We start from the raw sequence: 21,563 nt of genomic DNA on the forward strand, positions 1-21,563 counted from the left end.
AGTAAGGAGGAGCCCTTGGAGTCAAGCCATTAAAGAAATTGATAAATTCTTAAATCTTTATTCACCAAGGGCTGGATTTGGGGTTGAATCTTGAGAATCCTAATGGGGAATTGATGTTGGTAATTATTCATTTTTGCTCCTTTCTTACATTTCATTCCCTTCACATGACCTTTACTAGTGAGCATCTTCTCTTTGTCACTATCTCCAAGTATTCTTTTATTCTGACCATCCTTTTATGTCTGAATCATAATAAAGATTCTATATTCTTTCTTAGCATATGAAATGCCTCAGCTTATTGGCAAACAGGTGCTAGAGAATGAGGAAGTCATCGATATTAGCTATCCCTTCATAGCATCCTAGATTTAGAACTAGAGGGGATCTTAGAGGCCATTTTTATTTTTATAGTTGAGGAAACTGAGACCTGGAGAGGAAAAATTAATAGCTCAATGTCACAGAAGTAGGATATAAACCTAGGATCTCTGCCTACAATACCGGTGTTTTTTCTGCTGCTCTCTGTTGATTCTCCAAACAGGCTTGTTTTCCTGAACACACCTAGCTTTTGATTTGTTGGTGTTTGGAACTGTAACAAATTTGGGAAATTTCATGGGAAGGATTTGTCCCAAATCAAAATTAAATTCTTTGTAAAACATTTTAATCTTAAGATTCACTCACAGGATGTGAATGTTTTACCTGAATGAGAATATATAAAGTATCTGTGTATCCTTTAGCTAAATGGAGCAGCAGTTAGAATAGTAGACTGATAGTCAAGAAGATTTGAGTTCAAATCATGACTCAGAGGAACCCAGATAGCTGTGTGAATTTGGGTAGTTCACTTGATCTTTGATGGCCTCAGTTTACTGACTTCTGAAAAATGAGGAAAAAGTATAGTACAGATTCCCAGGATTGTTGTAAGAATAAAATGAGATATTATTTGTAAAGTACTTTGAAAACATTAAAGCCCTATGTAAATAATAGCTGTTATCATTGCAGTTTCCACCAGAATTCCTGGCACTAGAGAGAACATACTTTCCTTTTTTATGTCTTTGTAAACTAGATTATTCTACAATTTCTAATCTGATCTGTAAATCTAATCCAATCTATTCTAATAATTAAATAAAAGAACAGTTTATGAAAGTTGAACAGAATATAGAAAAAAAATTAGGATCTTAAGTCAATTTTACAAATCTAGAAATATTTTATCAGGCTTATATACATATGGTTATACACGTATAATTTAATTTTAGTAAGTTAGCCTGCAGATATGAAGTTTTAGGGAGGTCATGTTATTTATATGCAGGTGTTTTAAGGGTGTGAAGGAGGATTAGACTTGTTATTCTTGGCCCCAGAAAGAAGAACTAGAAATGAGTAAAAGTCGTAGAGAGGGAGCTTTAGGCTCCATGTAAAGGATGACTAGATTGCACAGTGGATAGAGTGCTGTATCTGGAGTCAAGAAGACTCATCTCCATGAGTTTGAATCTGGCCTCATATACTTGCTAGCTGCATGATCCTGGGCAAGTCACTTACCCCTATTTGCCTCAGTTTCCTCATCTGCATAATGAGCTGGAGAAAGAAATGGCAAACTACTCCAGTAGTTTTGCCAAGAAAATCCCAAATCAGAAACAACTGAAGTGACTGAACTATAGCTACACTGAATTACTTTGCAGAAAGTAGGTGCTTAATAATATCTATCAGATTCACTTCAAATATAGCAAAGCTTCACATATTTGGAGACAGACATTATGATAACACAATGTAAGAGTTGGAAGGTACTTCAGAGGCTTTTTGGTCTAAATCTGAACAAGAATTTCTCTCCCTTTCTCCTTCCTAAAATCTCCAGTGAGGAGAAACTTAACTACTCCTCTCCCCAAAATAACCCAATTCTACTTTTGGAAGATGATTATCAAGACATCAGAACAAGACTAAATCTTCAGGCCTTTGACTTCAAAACAATATTATAAGATCTACCCTCCAGAGTAGAGAACAGGAATAATCCTCTTCTATGAGCACTTCTTTCTCACCTAAGCCTTCTCTTCTCCAAGAAGAAATTTTCCCTGTTTCTTCAACTGATCCTCACATGGTTTGATCTCTGAGCCCTTCACTATCCTGACTGCCCACTTGTCCAGCCTATCAATGGTCCTTCCTAAAATATGGCCCCCTGTAAAGCTTGCAGTAATCCATCTGTGGCTGACCAGGGCAGAACGGGGTAGTATAGATATCTCTCTAGGCAGGGATGATGTTCTATTAGCACAGCCTAAGTTCATATTTCTATTTTTAGCTTCCATGTACCACTGTTTGCCTAATTGAGCTTGTAGTAGACTGAAATCCTTAGCTCTTTTATGTATGCATATGCTTTCGAAATTGAAATTTTAGTCTATGACATCTACAGATCCTGTCTTTGAGCCTTTTTTTTCTAATTAGTTCATTTTTTTAATTTGGAAAATTTTATTTAATTAATTAACTTAGAATATTTTCCCAAGGTTACATGATTCATGTTCTTTCCCCCCTCTCTCCTCACCCCTCTCCCATAGTCGATGCTCAATTCCACTGGGTTTTACATGTGTCATTGATCAAGACCTATTTCCATATTATTGATATTTGTACTAGGGTGATCGTTTAGAGTCTACATCCCCAATCATATTCTCATTGACCCATGTGATCAAGCAGTTGTTTTTCTTCTGTGTTTCTACTCCCACAGTTCTTACTCTGAATGTGGATAGTGTTCTTCCTCATAAGTCCTTCAGAATTGTCCTGGATCATTGCATTGCTGCTAATAGAAAATTCCATTACTGAGCCCTTCTGCTTACCAACCTGAGGTCCACATCAGATGATGCCTGGATTTTCTTTCTTTTCTATCACAATGGAGTCATTACTTACTTCCAAAGTTCCTATCAATTTTACTTCTGTGGCAGTTCCACCTTGTTGGCAAAAATCATGTCCACAATAGTAGTTTTCATGTGTTGATTCTTTAATATTTTGGAACATGAAACTCATTTGAGGCAAATTTTAAAAATTAACTTAATATTCTTGATTTTTTTCTCTCAGCCATAAATATATCCTAAGTTCCATTAAGCCATTCTGATTTGGAGATGATCTCTATGCTCTTTATAATCATAGTAATCCTTCCCTGGATATTTTCCAGTTTGTCAATGTCCCTGTTAAAATATGGTTCCCTGAGCTGAATATACTGCTTTAAATGAAAACTAACCACTAAGCAAGTAGTTAATTCCCATAATTTAGATGCTATGCTTGCATTAACTTGTTATGGTGCCTTTCTTTAGTAGTTTAATAACATTTGATGTTTATAAAGTTTCTGGTCATTTAGGGACTTGAAGTAAGGTAGGTGTTAGGGTAAATAGAATGTCGGTCCTAGAGTCAGGAAGACCTGAGTTCATATTCAGCCCCAAACATTTATTGTATGATCCTAAGCAAGTCACTTAATCTCTACAACTATAAAATGGGGATGATAATACCCTGACCACCCAGAATTGATATAAGTATGAAATGAAATAATATTTGTAAAACGTTTAGCACATTGCCTGGCATTTAGTAGGTGCTTAATAAATGCTTGTTCCTCCTCTGGATCTGAACTGCTACCAAGTCAGTTCACCCCCATCTTCTGCTTATACAATTAAATGGGGGAGGGGGCTCAAATACAAGTCTTTGCATTAATTCTCATTAATTTTCCTTATTTGGATGCACAGAGGAATGCCTCTCCTGTTGAAAATATATTTAAACAACTACATGAACATTACAATAATCTTCCCTTCGAGCTGGGTTTTCTTAAATAAGCTCAGGCTATTTTCATTGTTGTTGCTAAGGCTCTACGGACACAATGAGGAAATCATGGAGGCAAGATTTCAGAAGCATTTATTTAAACCTTTGTGGAATGCAGGAAACAATGACAAAGCTAGTTTTCGGCAAATGAATATAACCATTGATCTTATGCCACAGTGGTTTTCTGGGCTGCCCAAGTCCACAACATGTTGCTGTGTTCATTTAATCACTATGCGGTGCTCAAGAGTTAAGAGTAATTGAAACTCTTTAGACAGCTAGGTAATTAGAGACCTTGCAGAATGGCAAAATATTAAATGTAAGAGGTTCATATTGATTGATATTTTGCTTCTTAAAACTTCATAAACAATATTTTCCAAATAGAAGGGAAACATCTGGTCAATAAAAATGTCTGACCAGTGCTGCTGCTTTGAAATGCTTCCATTCTAAAAACTACGTTAGTCAGATCACAACATATTTTAAATGTTCTAGAGAAGTATCTGATAGGCATCATGATGGCATAGTTGAAAGAGGGCTGACCTTGGAGTCAGACAGATTTGGGGTCAAGTCCCTTCTTTCTCACCCTAGAGACTGAGTGGTTCTGGGTAAAAATCACTTATCTTCCCAGAGTCCCCCACAGCTCTCCTTGAAGAAGACGAACTTATCTTCAACTTGCATTTATAGAAGGAATTTTCCTGATCTGGAGTTCCCCAGGAAAAATGGAATGAATGAAAATACATTTATTAAGAATTTATTATGTGCAAAACACTTTGCCAAATATTGGGGATACAAATGATAGATTCCATATGAAATTTGCCTCCCATTAGTAAAATAAAAGGATCCGAAGAGATGGTCTTTAATTGCTTTTCTAACTATAAAATGATATGATCCACGAATCTCGATGCATCTTAATTTTTTTTTTCTTATATGGAAGGGGGCCTAGTGGTCTATATATACCTGTCCTTCTATTTATCAATCCCAGCTGAACTTTTGGTTTAACCCAAAAAGAATATGTCTTGAATGCTGGATTTAGTCAAAGGATCTGGGTTTAAATCCTTACTCCACCATGCACCATTTGTGTGACACTGGGAAAATCCTTTAACCTCTCTGGGTCTCAGATTCCTCTTCTAGTAACTAGGTGGTGCAGTGGAAAGAGTAGTAGGCCTGAAGTAAAAAAGATTTAAGTTCAAATCCAGCCTCAGACACTTACTGTGTGACAATGTGACCCTAGATGAATCACTTAACTTCTATTAAATTCCCTTAACTGTAAAATGGAGAAAATAGCCTCTGTTTCATAGGGTTTTTGCAAAGATTAAATGAGGTAATATTTATAAAGCACTTAGCACCCTACCTGGCACATAGTATTATGTTGTTCTCTCATTTTTCAGTCATGTCCAGCTCTTCATGACCCCACTTGGAGTTTTCTTGGCAAAGATACTGGAATGGTTTGCCATTTTGTTCTCCAGATCATTTTACAGATGAGTAAACTGAGGCAAACAAGGGTTAAGTAACTTGCCCAAGGGTCACACACAACTAGTTAGTGTCTGAGGCCAGTAGTCTTCCTGATTCTAGACCTGGTACTCTATTCACTGTGCCACCTAGCTGCTCTAGTAAGTATTTTTTAATTGCTTATTCCCTTCCCTTCTTCCCTTCTGCAAAAAAAAAGGGATCAGATTAGGTGGCCTCCAAGATCCTTTGCCTCTGTAGGCTTATTAAATTTATAATTCTATGAATGTGTGTCCTTTAGGCTTTCTGGAGTCAGGATGATTTTTTAAAACTTTTTTTGTTACTCTAACACTGGAAGTATTTCTGAGATGGGTAATTGTAAAACCAGATCCTGACCTGGCTAAAGTATCATCCAGATGATCCTTATTTTGTTTTATTTTGCCCTGATTCCTTGATTGGATGAAAAATAGAATCATAGAATGTTGGAGTAGAAAAAGACTTTAGAGATCAGTGTTAGTTCAACTCATTCATTTTACCAATGAGGTGTAAGTAACTTGCCCAAGGAAATGGGACAGTAGCAGACCTGGGATTTGATTTCAGGTTTCCTACCTGGCATGTGAGGAAGGAAGGGTCATCTGTTTTAATCTCCTTTAACCACTCTTTGTCTATATACTTCATGCTGAATTCCTGTTGCTACTTCAAATCCTGGATACTCTAAAATAAACCTTCCCTTAGTTTTCATGGTATCCTACTCCGTGAGCCAAATTACTCCGCTGGGTTGGGAAAGATAATACAGGGAATTTGTCCTGTATATCTATAAACTTCTCTTTCTCTTAATCCCTGCCAAGAGAAGTAACTGCATAAAAAGAATCCCCAGCACTGTGTTTTGACAGAAACTGACAAAAAGAACATTTCAAGTGAAGGCTAGAAGCATGTCCTCCAATCACTCAGAAAACTGAAGACATCTGATATACTTGGCACATATCAGATACCCCAGGTTTGGGGGTTTATACAGGTGAAAAAAGGCAGCTGTGGATGGAGGAGAAATAAATGATATGGTTTTATTACTTAACTTGAATTTTCTTTTTTGTCACAACCCCATTATTTAGCCATGAGGATTTTTTGTTCTTAATTATATAGTGTGCCAGTTTTTAGCACAGAAAATGTGCAACTTCCTTAAACATGACTCACATAAGGCAAAAAAAAGGTAAAAAACTAGTTGTGAAAATAGGCTAATGATTTTCCATCCCCCACATCTTTTAGTGTGTATCTATTATTTGCCTTATTACTAAGGACTATATTTTACTCCTCATTGCATGGATAATGCCTTTTAAATTGATTAAAATTTTCACATGATATTCCAGAGCACAATTCTCTTCCATATCTGAAAAGCTCCAATTTTCTCAGACTGAATTGATTACAGGCTAATAGCAGTAGTTAATTTTGTGGGAAAACTAAGAGGTAAGGTAAATGTTCACTGAAATTTGCTTAGGTTTCAATTTCCTAATATTAACAAATGCATGCAGACTCTTCATGAAAATCACCTGGATTTTTGGTATAGAAAGAGAAGAAAAATTCCCATTCCCATGTATCACTTCAAATTTTTCCTTGTTAGGGTAATTATCTTTAGCTTGTGTAGCAATTTAATTTTTTATTTTATTTTTTTCCTGTATCAATAAGCATCTCAAAGAAGTACAACATAAAGGGTTCTTCTTTTAAAATCTCTGCTATTGATTGACTATGAAGTGATGTGTTTAGGGACTCTCTTGCAGTTTCTTTAGGGACTATTTATTTAAATTGAAAAAAATCAGTATTACTTGAAAAAATAACAAAAACTTTGATTTAACAGTACAAAAGAGGGCACCGGCTAATCCCTCAAGTAGGAAATTGCTTTTCTTCATGATCCATTGCTTTCATACTGTTTCAGGCTGCTATTGCTATAGGAGAAAGGCAACACTGTAGTTCTCCTTTTACCATATCTGTATGAAGCGTACTAAATTATGGTTAAAGTCCATAAATTAAAAGCCCATTTCCTCCTCTTCATCATCATCATCATCAATATCATCAAAGCTGACAGAAATGATCTTTGAGTTACCTCTGGATACCTGTAAAAACCAAGGCAAGAGAAAGTTGAGATGAAAAGGTAAAATGGAAATCAAGCAGTATGGTATGTAGTATGATGGTATTTCTATAACATTTAAAGACTTGCAAAGTGCCCACACACATTGTCTCATCTAATCCTCTCAATAACCCTTTTCTAGAGAGAGTTGCTAAATCAGTGCATCAATCAATAAAAACTGCTTTAGCACTTCCTATATGCCAGGCACTGTCCACTGGGTTCAGGAAACAGAAAGAAATTAAACCATTCCTGCCCTCAAGGAGCTTACTTTGTCAGGGATGTGGAAACAGGGGTGAGGAAACAGGTAAGAAAAGGGTCAAGTAACGTATTCATGACCATACATTTAGAAAGGAGAGGGGAAAGCATTAGAGCCCATATCTCTCCTGATTGCAAGTTCAACATTCTTGCCATCATATCAGGTTGAAATAAGCATTAATATTGCAGTCAGAAGACTTAGGTTCTATTATTTGGTAGCTATATAACATCTAGGATGCCACTAAGTCTTTATGCACTTCAATTTCAAGATCTGTAAAATGGGAGTAAAAATATTGTATTTCCTATCATACAAGATATGGCTAAGTAGCTCAGTGGCTAGAGTTCTGGACCTGAAGTCAGGAAAACCTGACCAGGAAAAAAAAGAGTTCAAAAGGGACCTCAGATACTAGCTGTGAGACCCTCGACATGTCACTTAACCCCAATTTGCCTCAGTTGCCCCTCTGTAAAATTATATTGAGAAGGACATGGAAAACCACTGTAATATTTCTGTCAGGAAAGCTCAAAAGGGTTCACTAAGACTGATCAACAAATCCTAGCACAAAGGGGTTTTGTTTTTGTTCTTGAAAAGCATTTTGGAAATCCCTAAAATACTATATAAATGTGAATTCATCAATGCACAAACATTTATGACTTGCTTACTATTTACTAAGTCCTGGGGCGGGGGGAGGGGAATCAAACAGTCCCTGACTTCAAGGAGATTATAGTCAAGTAAGGGAAATGGTAAGCACGTGTGAAGGTATAAAAAATATTATATGCAAAGTAAATTTGAGATAATTTGCCAGGAGCACTAGCCCCTCCAAAAGTGGCATGAAATGGGTTTTAAAGGAAGCCAGAGATTCCAAGAGGCAAATCTGAAGAGGGATTTCATCCCCAGTATGGGGGGGGGACAGCCTGTGCAAAGGGATAGAGCCTAAAGAGGAAAGATTGGGTATGAGAAATAGCAAGAAGACCAATCTTGCTAGAACATAGAGAGATTGAAGGGGAGTGACGTGCATGCAATTAGCCTTAAAGGGTAGGTTGTGGCCAAGACTGTGAAGGACTTTATATGCCAAACAGAGGCCACAGAGAGCCACACTGGAGCTTATTGAGCAACAGCTTGACATAGATCTGCACTTTAGGAAAAACTTTTTTGTAGTTGTGGGACAGATGGATGGAGAAGGGAGAGAATGGAGGCAGGGAGTTCAATCAGGAGACTCGTAGTAGTCTAGGGAAGAGGTGACTAGAGTGAGGTTGAGTTAGGATTATCAATGTATGAGTGGATAGAATTGAACAGATGCAAGAGGTGTTGTCTGTGGGCATAACATTGACAAGACGTGGAAATCACTGAAGTGATATTGTGGACAGAGGGATGGCATCAAATGGGGGAAGCCCTGGGTTCAAGTCTTCACAGTAATACATAGTAGCTATGTGACCTTGGGCAAGTCATAAACCGCGATTGTTCTAAGCAATTATCTGAGTATAATTTACATTGGAAGAGGGACCCTTGCATATCCTGTACTCACAACATCATTTGACCCTTTGCTATCCTTGTCATTATTATTGTGCCTAGGATCACATAGTTGGTAAGTGTCTGAGGTCAGATTTGAAACCAGAAAAACACATCTTCCTGACTTCAAGCCAGATACTCTATCCATCCATTGTGCTACCTAACTGCAAACAGGGTTAGGCGACTTACCCAGGGTCACAGAACTAGTAAGTAGCTGAGGCCAGATTTGAACTCACTAAGAGGAGTCTTCTGACTCAATGACTATCCACAGTGCCACCTTGTTGCCTTATTTTTTTGCTACTCTTATTAAATAGATACTTGTAGCCTCCCTGTGGATGGCTGCACAGATCCAGTTTCATATGACAGCACATTTCCAGTTGGGGATGACTACAATGATGAAGGCAGATTTGAGACAGATTTATTTGTGATCCTCATTTATTGTGATTTCTTTAGCAAAGTGTAGTCATAATATTGAAAGTCTGAGGGAATAGTGGTTTCTTTCATTGTAATTCACACTAAGCTCTTATTCAATAGCATCATTTATAGCCCTCTAGGAGACATTTAATAAATATTTAATTGATTGATTGGTCATAATCAGAGCTCTAGCTAGGGTGGGATGATCAGGGCTTTCTTCAGAGCAAATATAGAAAGTGAGAACAGCAGTTCTACTCTCTAGAAGCAGAAACAGCTGAGCCTACTCCTAATTAGAAATAATAATTATCTGATCCATGCTCTACCCTCTCACTCACCTCAGCCCTGCCATTCCCCATCTTTACTCTGGAAGTGTGTCTATACTCAGGTAAGGTCCTGCCCAGCCCAGGCCCAACCTATCATCATGCTCTGTCCACCGGATTCATCAATCCAACTTCTCCAACAATAATCAAGGATGTCCCAATGTCTAACTCCATAGGAAATATTTTAATCCTATGTGAGACTTTTCTCACTAAATTCATCTCTCCCAAGTCTCATAATTTCTAGTTAACCTTCTCATCCTGATCCTAAATTTAGATGTAAAAGAGACTTTAGAAGCCATTTAGTCCACCTTTCTTATTTTCTAAGAAAACTTGCCCATGGTAACACAGGTAATAACTAGGGTAACAACATTTTGAACATAGTTTCACTGACTCCAAATTAAGTTCTCTTCCTATCCTCCAATGATGCCTACACTCTTATAATGACAAGAAGCATTATTCATCTTAAAGCAGAGAAATTATTGGTGTGTCTCATTGAACTGATTGCCTATTCAACTCTTAGAACCTAAATGTTTTGTAATGAATTAGATTTTGTATTTTACAGAAAATAAAAATTCCCTTCCCCAACTCTACATTCCACTCATAAAAAAAAACCCAGGCTTAATTTAGAAGCAAAATTAAAAAAAAAAACTCAAAACATTTTTTCTCTGCCCTATTTGGGCAAATTCCCTAAATCTAGAAACTGTGCTAACACCTACCCATCTTTCATTAGCTCCATAATGCAAGTTATGAGTAAACCAGCAAAAATTCATCTGCGAATATTATCAGAAAAGAGGAAAAGCCCCAGGTATGCTTCATTTTAATTTCTGGCATGTGTTAGATATTGAAGACCACACCATATGCCTAATGAAAGCTTCATTAGGAAGACATTAGTAGATTAATCCTACTCACTGTGTGGTTTATTTTATTTAGAATGCAATAAGGTAAGTTCATTAGTTTGCAGAGTTAATGTTTTCTACTGTACCTCAACACAACCAGGAATAATTCCACAGAGATCCACAGATCTCACTAACACCTGTCAAGATAAACACATGGTTCTCTGGGGGAATCATCTTGGCAATATATCTGAGAAGATCTAGGGGGAAAGTAACTCTTTCACACACATTAAAAAGGTACACGGGAAAAAAAAACTGATTAATGATTTTTTCAAATGCCTCAGAGGTCAGATATATCTTATACAAGTAAAGAAAAAATTGGGTCTATCTTTTCAGAATAAATATTTGGGATTGTATGCTACTCCATTTGAAATGTATTTTAAGGAAGTTGAAGAATATGGAATAATTATACCATTTGAATTGAATCACTGAAAGGTTATCTGGGACTGGTAATCAAATCCCCATCAGTCCCAGGGCAAATATATGAGATTATAAGTTTTGTTACAGTGATATTATTTGCACTGTTATAGTTAAGATGGTGTCAGTATTTCCATTATAATCCCCCATTTTCAGGGATTTATATGCTGGCTATAAACATTTGCTCTGCAATATACCCCAGCAGTGAGCACCTTTGTTTCATAGTAAATTTTCTTTATAAAGTATAAAAAAGAGACCAATCTTTTTTGACTATGCTTAAGACATGAGTAGGGAAAACATGATAATAGCTTCCATTATTCTTTATAATCATTTAATTTAGTGTTCAAACTAAAATTCTCTGAATCAGAGGGTACAGAAACAGCATGTCTAGATATATGGAAAAGTTTTATTTTAGAAATGATATACAGTGGCCTACCAGATACATACATTTATTTCATAATCAGTAAAAGCTTGTTTGATTAAGTCTTTTTATTTTAAAAAAGATAATATCTTGTTGGAGACATGCATCTAGTAGAATAATGGGATTAGTAATGAGCAAAGATCATTTGACTAGGGGTCATGCTTTCGAACCACTAACAGTAACTCACCTTTATCGAAGACCTTGGAGTTTCAAAAGTACTTCATTCAAATCAACCATGTGAAGCAGGTAGGCTCCTTATTATTGGTCACATTCAAAATATGGCAAAACTGTAGTTCAGAAAATAAAAGCAATACAGCTAGTAAAATTTCAGACCTAGGACCCACACTCAGATATTCTGATTTCCCAGATGAATCTTTCCACTCTACCAGTCTCAAGGTCTTTGCAAAAACAGAGGTATTTTTATGGCACTGTGGGCCATTTTTTGGCCCAGTACATTTCTAAGCTCTTTTCTTTCTTCTTTTGTCTAAGATCACTTAATACCCAGTTTTACATCAACCTGTAAATTTCTATAATTGAGATGAAGACTAAAGTCAAAGTTGGAAAGTACCTGAAATAGACAACTTCCCTAATAATACTTTGATGACTACCTCTATCCTTTTTGCTTATTTGTTTTGGAGCTCTGATTTCCTCAGCCTAGAGATTCTCTTGGTATTTCTAGCAATAGAGATGAGCAACAGTTACAGCCTTAGAGACTTGCTGGGGGGAACTGTGAGACTGAGTGATTTGCTCAGTGTCACACAGCCACTATGGGAAACCAAGTCTTCCTAACTCCATACTCCAAGCCATGCTCACTATTCATTACATCTGACACCAGGCACCAGGCACCAAACTGCCTCTGAATCCATACTAACAAGTCCATAAAGACTGTCTTCCCCACTATTTTGAATAAAGGCATCAGCCACATAATACTTTCAAAATATAGCTCAACAAATATATATATTCAACTTCTGGCAGTGATCTTCCCCATAGCTGATGCTGGTTTAAATTAGAACCAAGTACTTCAGGATCTAGAAGGGGAAGGGATCTGGTTCTCTTATTGTTTCTGGGTTCTGGTGCCCAGGATCAGCTGCAAATGGATTGCTGGGTCACTGCCATGGATATATGAAAGATCATAGAAAATAGAAGAGGTAACATGAAATGAGAGAAGGGTAACTATATCACAAGGGAGAGTCTACATTCTATAGGCTAGTTAGCTCAAATTGAATTCCTGGGGCAATTGGGAAAACATCATTAAAGACATTGTTGGCAAACACCTAAAAACAGAAGTATTCATTGGAAACATCTAACTTGGCTTTACAAATAATAGAGGAAGGGGCAACTAGGTCGTTCTGTGGCTAGAGAGCCAGGCCTAGAGAAAGGAGAAGGTTCTGAATTCAAATCTGACCTTAGACATTGCCTAGCTGTTTGACACTGGGCAAGTCATTTAACCCCAATTACCTAATCCTTCCCTTTCTTCCACTTTGGAACTTATAATCAGTATTGATTCTAAGACAGGAGGAAAGAGTTAAAAAAAATACAAGGGAAACAAACCAAAATACCCCCTTTAGATAAGATCACTAAACTAATGGAATGTTGTGGATAGAGTTGATCTAGGTTTTAGAAAGTGTAAAAATTAAAATTAATCTCAATAATAAAAATATATTTTAGAGATTTATTAATGTTCATTAGAAAATAAAGGAAAAGAAGGGATACAAAATAAAAACCATGTGTCCATGGCTAATAAGCCAGTTCAAAATCCTCACACTTACCATCCTTGCCAGGAAGCCAAAAAGACAGAGCCAGATCGCCCACTGAATTTATCCCCTGTCTACAGGAAGTATGTAATGACAGGAAGTCAGTGAGTTCCCGGGAAATGTAGTTCCTTTGTAGGGTAACAGATTTTCAATTACACAAAAGGCAAATAGTATCAGCCACTATTCTTGTGGAAGAGATGAAGGGATATCCATTAGAAAACAATATTGTCAGACAAATTGAGAACTGTTTGGATAATATGACTAAAAATTAGTTACTAATGGTTCAGTGTCAGTGAGGCAAGAAGTGTGTGGTGGTATATTCCAGGAGCTCTATTTGGCTCTGGACGTTTTAATTAAGTATTTTAATCAGTGACTTGGATAAAGATACATATGGTATCTTCATCACATTTATAGGAGTCACAAAGCTGGGAGGGATAGCTAGCACAGTGAATGACAGAATCAGGAAACAAAAGGATCCTGAAAGGCTAAAACAATGGACTGAATCAAATTTGATGGAATCCAATAGGAATAAATGTAAAGTCTTCTACTTTGGTATAAGAAAAATCAATTTCATAAATATAGAATGGGAAGGCATGGTAAGATCACAGTTATTTTAAGAAAGGTGGTAGTGGTGGTGGTTATTTACCTGAAACCTTAATATGTCAGTAATAAAATGAAAAGAAATAAAAAGAAAGTTCATGTAATTTTAGGATGCATCAAGAAAAAAAAAATAGCTTCCAGAAATAGGAAGGGGATAGTCCCACTGTACTGTCCCATTACTCCATATTCAGGATGATTATGGTCCTTAAGCCCTTAGTGTATTAAAATCAGTTGAAGTAACTGAGCAGGGGTAGGCTGGAGAATAGAAAACTAGGGTAGGATGGGTTGGGTTCGGGTATGCTCCCTATCTTGAAGAATATGAAGGGATAACATGTGGTGGAAGGATTAAATTTGTTATTTGACTCTAGAGGGCTTCCACTCATTGCTAAAATGAATAGGAGTTGACAAAAAACAAAGTTAAGTTTGATATAAAGAAAAGCTTTCTTAAAAATAAAGAGTTGGCCAAAAGTTGAAGAATGGGCTCCCTGGAGAGAAGCATTCTTCTTCTTCTTCTTCTTCCCTAGAGGTCTTCATGCAAATACTGTATGACCACTTGAGAGGAAGTTACAGGGTAGATTCCTTTCACACATATGTTCAACTAGTTGGCCTTTCAGGTTCTTTCCAACTCTCAAATCCTGTGATTTATCAGGTCTAAATGTGGATATAAGCTATGAGTTTTTTCTCTGCCAGTAAAAGTAAAAAAAAAAAAAAGGTCACTCCTTGGGCACAACATCAATACATCATTTGCCCCCTTTTTTTATGGTGGCATCATACATTATCATCTGGATGTGTCTGAAATGTTTTGGAGTGTCTAGAATTTTAGTTTTTTACAATGTATAGCCTACATGGTATCAAAATATATCTGTGGATAATGCAACTAAATGGTAGGAGGGACACAAGGAGAGCAAAAAGCATAAGTATATTATAAATAATTTGTATCATAACCTTGTTAGAGGCAATATGGTAAAATGGACTTGGAGCCTAGAAGATCTGGGTTCAAATTATCTCTGTCTTATCTCTGTCTTTCTTACCTTAGGCAAACCACCAAAATCTCTTTGAGTCTCTGGCCATGTCTTATAACTCTATTAATGTATAGACCAGTTATGATGTGCTTGCTGGAAGGTGTTTCTACACCTCCAGAATGTCTGCTCTACAATCTAGAATGAGATCTTTAAGCTATGGACAGGACATTATCATGCACTGAGAGCAATGAAAGGTAGTTTTGGTTCTGGACTGATGATGAGAAATATTATTTGAGAAAAATTATTTTTAGTTGTTAGAAATGACAAGGTACCAAAAGTTAAAGGGAAACTCATTCACTAAATAGAGAAGAGGTGAACTCAGAGGTAGAAGGAATGATGAGTTTAAATAGTGGGAAAGAATTCACTGTTGCATGGTGGTACATGAAGCTAATTAGGTGAAATTGAGTAAATGGGAGTGGGATATGCAGTTCTTACACCTATTTAGAATGAAGAATTTGAAAGGGACTGGAGTATGGCCCCATTATCATCCTTGTTATCTACTACTCTTATACAGTCAAATTAAACAGTAAAACTCAACAGTGGAGACCTGGGGGAGGAAGAGATCTAGGATAGAATTAGCAAAGTCTGGTCCAGGTATTTTACATTTGAAATGGAAAAACAGGGTCAAGCTGAGAGGCTTTTGCTTGATAAAAATAGGCACTGATTATGGCCTAGACATAATGGGTGAAGAATATGAAATTTCCCCAAATAAGGGACTCTGGGTCAATCAACCCTATTTGATCAAGCAACAAATGCAAACTGTACAAGTTGGAGGTGCTCAGGTCAGTGACAAGGAAGATAGCATATACAGGAATGCTAATTCCCAAATAGTGTCCAGAAATGATTTTAGGGGTTCACAAAAGGAATATCCCCATCCCAAACAAAACAAGTGCTGAGTGAATGAGCATTTACCTTCCCCTTTCATTCTCTAATGAAGAGAAGTATAAAATAGTTCTATTTTCTGATTAGAAAAGGAATTGCCACACTTTTATTCTTGGTCCTCTTGGCCTCCCTCATTCTCCTTGCCCACCTTTTTATAAATGAGTTTGTTAGAATTATATTAGTCAAGCTCTTTAATGGTTAACAAAAAGATGAACCTAGCTTGGGATTTTGGTTGACCGACTAGGAAAAGTACTAAATTAGAAAGAAATGCACAAATTTATAGAATTTTGCCTTGGGGTTCCAACCTAGAACTTAATGGCACAGAGGGAGAGCTCAGATAAGACTGGAAATAGTTCAATTTCACTTATATCAACAAATGTTGATGGAGGATCAAATGTAGACCAGGCATTGTGCTAGGCACTCTAGATTCAATAACAAAATAACCAAGTACACTTACCAGAGTTCACATTCTACCATCTTTAATACTGACCTGTTCAAAAATTAAAAAAATGTGTTGGTTTACAGCCCCTAGGTCAAACAGAATATCAAGAATTTGAGCTAATTTGAGGGCAAGGATAATAGGTTAGGCTTCTATTAGTACTAAAACATTTTCTCAAAGCATATTTGCCAATACTCTAATGAAAAGGAAAAACAAAAACAAACAGCATATCATTTTGTAGTTTTTAGCTAAAGATGTGAGGGGGAAAGTGTTATTTTATAGCTCATAATAGTAAACCACAAAATATTGGGTAAAATATGAAAACAAATTAAATTTCACACATAACCCACAGAGCACATTCTTCCCTAAAGTCTGACTTATGAGGGCATTGATTCTTGTTTTTTACTGAAAGGAATTGGAAGAGTGGAGAAGAAAAGGAAATAAAACATTTATTAATTTCCTCCTATATCCCAAATAGGGTAGCTATGTGGCACAATGGATAGAAGTGTGGATCTGGAGTTAGGAAGACCTGAATTCTAATTCAACCTCAAATACTTACAATCTATGTAACCCCGAGCTAGTTGGACAAGACTAAAAATGACTGAACAACACCAATAAAACATGCTATATGGTGTGTTAAATGCTTTATAAATCTGATCTCATTTGATCCTCACAACAACATTATTAGTTAAGTGCTATTAGTTGAGGAAACCAAGGCAAGCAGAGGTTAAGTGACTTGGCTAGGGTCACACAGCTCTTATGTGTCAGAGGTCAGATTTGAATTCAATTTTTCTGACTCCATGCCCAGCTCTCTCTCCACTGTGCTATATAGATTCCAGTCTTAGTTTGTTGAGGAATAAATTCCTTTTCCACTAGAAATCTAGAAATCAGCTTTTACCTCTTGAATCAATTATATAATAAATAGGTTATTACTTTTCCAATTTAATAATTTCCAACTCTTTATGACCTCATTTGAGTTTTCTTGGCATAGATAATGAAGTGGTGTTCCATTTCTTTGAGGAAACTGAGGCAGAGAGAGCTAAGTGACTTGCCCAGAGTCACAGCTAGTAAGTGTCAGAGATCAGATTTGAACTCAGGTATTCCTGACTCCAGAGCTGGAATCATATCTACTGTGCCACAATAAAGTGAACTTGATAGAAAGCATTTGAGAGATTTCATATTTGGAATAAATGCTGGCCAATACCATTCCACATCATAGAGTTACTCTAGGTTCCTGTTAGTTAAACAGCTTCAGTTGCAAGACTAGAAGGTGATAAAGATCCAAATAGGAAAGCAACTGACCAAACCATACTTCTAAAGGTGAATATATTAGCCCTATTTAGATGGATCCAAGATTCTAAAAAAAGTTTTCAATTTTAAAAAAAATCTATTTTTCACTCCTCCCACCACCATCCCCAACACTTCAAAAATAAATAACTGAATGAAAGCCCCTTGTAGCAAATATACAGTCAAGCAAACTAATTTCTGCATAGGCCATTTCCAAAAATGGCCTCTCTATCTATAACTGGACTCCATCAGGAAGTACACAGCATGTTTCATCATGGCTCCTAAGGAATTATGTTGGTTATTCTGTAGACTAAAACTCTTTAAGACTTTCTAAGTTCTTTGCAGGACCTTTCTTTATTATCCTCATCCTTCTCTCTGAGGATAGGTGCCCCTGGGGTCCACCCACATTCCAGATTCAAGGTTTGCTGAACTTCACTCCCAAGACCCCAAAGTACCTGCTTGTGAAGCATTCCTTCCCTCCCATCTCAAAAGGATCTTGCACTTGCTTGGGCTTTTTTCCTCCATTATGCTGACACCAGTAGAAATGCAAAATGTAGTTCTGACACCTTCTTCATTTTTAATTTTAAAAAATTTGGTGCTGCCTATGGGTTTTAATAATGCCTCCCCTCTGCTGCTTTTAATGCCTACTTTTCTATTTAAAAAGCTTAGCACTGAGCTGCAAGGATTCCCAATTAAGCTTAAGAAAAACATGAAAAGGTTGGAAGTGTCTGTCTGACAGCCATCCTGTTTCTTAAGACAGTAGGATTGGTTTGGAGAGCACACACACACAAATAATTAAAGATGGCTTGTCCTCTTTTGTCTCTCCATATATTCTCTCTTCTTCCCATCATACCCCTTCTTCCTTTCCTTATATTCCCTCCCCACCCTTTTTTAGACTTCTTCTTGGTTACCATAACTCTTCACACTAGATTAGCCTCGCCACTCCTTTCCACATTCTAGTCTTTCCTTGCTAACTAAGGAAGGAGTCTTTATGATGAGTGTCTACTTTGCATTCATCATGGCTCCTGCCACCTGGAGAGATGCCTATTGGAATTTTCAGATTAGTCGTGGAGTTAAGTTTAACATACATGAACCAGTTAGAAGACATTGCCAGATTCTATGTGGTTAGTACAGGATGATTATGTTGTAATGAGTGAAATCTGTCTGTATTTCCTGTGATACTCCCAGCTTAAATAAAAGCTTATAGTGACTCTCTTGCCTTTAGGAAAAAAAATATGAATTCCCTATAAAATTTGAAAATCTGACTCCAACTCACTTTTCTAGATTAATTTTTCTCTTTATACCTTTTGTGTTCTATCCATTGATAGTTTTCCCTCATACTCATTTGGCCATCTTGCTTGTGTGTGCCTTCTTTTAAGGATTAAGAATTTTTAAAGGATTAAGATCTAGACTATCTGGAATCTTCATCTCTACATTTCCGATTCCTTCTCTTTCATCAAGGCTCAGTTTAAGTGGGACCTTCTCCCAATAAGCTTCCCTTTTCCCCTCAGTGGTTGAGGCTTTCTTCCTCCTCAAACATTTCTAGTTCACTTTGTATAATGGCCTTAAACAAAAACAAACAAACAAAAAAAAACCTTACCATATGAGGTCAAATTTAAACCCAGGACCCCTTCATTTCCTGGCTTAGCACCCCATCTATTGAACCTCTTAGCTTCCCTGTCTATTGGCTTTTTACCCCAGTCATTTTCTTTTCTCTCCTATTTTATCCTTAACAGGGTATGTACTCTTATCTCTTCCCAGCAGAATATAAAGTTGCCCAAGGGCAGGAAAGGGGGGGGTTGTCTTTTAGCTGTAAATCCTAGAACCCCTTGTACCCTGTACATAGTAGGTTCTTAATCAATTTTAAGCAAATTGGAGAAAATAACAATAATAATCATTTTAATTATTATTATGATTTATCCATAGGCAGCATTATACAAAGTAAATTTATATAAGGAATTTTATTCATTTCTAACAAATAATCCTATTTGGTTAATAGTACAAGATTTATAATTCCCATTTTACTGATAAAGAAAGGGGAAATAATCTGCCTAAATCTTAAAAATCATCTAATCCTTTTGCTACAGTTAAAGGCGAAAAGGCCCCAGAATGCTGAAGTGTCAGCTAGACAGCTAGATGGTGCAGTGGATACAATATTGAAATACCAAATTCAAATTAGGCCTTAAACACTTCTAGCTGTGTGGTCATGAAAAGTCATTTAACTTCTGTCTGCCTTAATTTCCTCATTGGTTACATGGAGATGATAATTCTCCGAGGCTTGTCATGAAGAGAAAATGAAATACTTTGTAAAGTGCTTAGCAAAGCTTAAAGCACTATGTAAATTAAATTTATAATTGTTGTTGTTATTACATTTGGGTAGGAAAGTGGCTCAGTGGACAAGAGAGTCAGGCTTGGCTATGGGAGGTCCTGGGTTCAAATATGACTTTAGATACTTCCTAGCTGATTACTTTGGGCAAGTTGCTTAACACCAACTTCCTAACCCTTGGATGGGTAAGGGCTTAAAAATAAATCACATAGCCAGTAAGTAAAAGAACTGGACTTTGAACTTGGGACTTTTGATAGGTCCAAAGTCAGAATTTTTTTAATGAAGTTTGATAGTGATGCAAAATCCTTATTTTTGGGGGGGAAAAACATACAAAGTTTAGAATGGGGGAAACATAACATAACAAGAAAAAGACAAGAAGGATTAAATAGACTGCAAGTTCAATATACATGAAACTGGCACATATCTGTATCCCCAGTGCCTAGTGCTGGGGATACATATTATGTACTTAATAAAGTAATGTTGATTGATTGAAACCATTTAATTAATGTCTTGATTGATTGTGATATGACTGCCAAAAAAGCTGACAGGATCTGAAGTTGTTAATAAAAGTCTTCTGTCTTTGATGGGTGAGCTGTAGTTCCTTCTTTCTGACCAGATTATTTTTTTTCCAATATAGTATTCAGGAATAGCCATATTATTTTAAGAAGAGGATGATGAGGAGAGAAAAGGGACTAGAAACCAGGTCATATGAGGAATGGTCACTTAGCATGATGAAGAGGAACATCAAATAGGAGTTTTCAAATATTTGAAGTTTTGATGAAGGATTCTCTATTCTTTCTGATGAAAGCAGAGGACAGATCAAATCAGAACAGTTTTTGTCTCTGTATATTGGGGGGGGGTTCCTAACAATTACAACCATATAAAAATGCAACAGAGTTATTCATGTGGTAGTAACTCCCTATTCTTTTTGAGGTGTCTTAAGTGGAGACTAGGTGATCTGCTGAAGCTATTGCAAAAGTGATTCATTTTTCATGTATAAATTGAGTAAAATGATTTCTGAGGTTTCTTCTAATTCTCAAAGTCTATGATTGTAAAGAATAGGGGAAATATTACTCTCCTTGCTTGATAGACGTGGAAACTAATTCTCAGAGGCTTTGCAACTTGCTGAAGTCATAGAGCCAATTAATACAAAGTCTGAACTAGAACCTGGGCTTTGTGTACTCTCCTCACTATACCACACTATAAAATAAAAGATTCAGGAATAAGAACTTTGAAAATACAAGCATTCTCTTTCACTCTCCTTTCTTCCTTTCTAAGTCTCTACTTTTTTTCAGAGTTTTTGATTTATTTCTTGAGTTATCATCCCAAAGATAACCAATATCTCCATGTTTAGTACTTGGAAAACAGACTCAGTGTGATACTAGGATCATACTCAAAGCTTTTCTAGCATTTTAGAATATTCTGGATCTTGAATCTTCCTGTTGGAATAACCTTTGAGACTGCAAGCTTACCTCATGGTGAGACAGAGGAAAATTTGGTGTGAGTTTTCCCAAACACTAGAAATTTTCAAAACCTGCCAGATAAACTCCACAAGCAGTCAAGAGTTTGGTTATTCACACAGGAAAAATCAAATTAATGAAGAATACTTATTTGCTCACATCATATATTTCTATGGACAATCTATAAGGCTGGTATACAAGCAAGTATCAGTTCCATCAGTTCTTTCCAC

At 36.6% G+C, this 21,563-nt stretch overlaps 1 protein-coding gene across 44 annotated transcripts in view; it reads left to right on the plus strand.

Moving 5' to 3' along the window:
- The window catches only part of NRXN1 (neurexin 1), a 1,454,617-nt gene that overhangs the window by 852,597 nt on the left and 580,457 nt on the right, over positions 1-21,563 (plus strand). The window lies entirely within an intron of this gene.

Source organism: Monodelphis domestica, chromosome 1, assembly GCF_027887165.1.
Source record: "Monodelphis domestica isolate mMonDom1 chromosome 1, mMonDom1.pri, whole genome shotgun sequence".
NCBI classification, from domain to species: Eukaryota; Metazoa; Chordata; class Mammalia; order Didelphimorphia; family Didelphidae; genus Monodelphis; species Monodelphis domestica.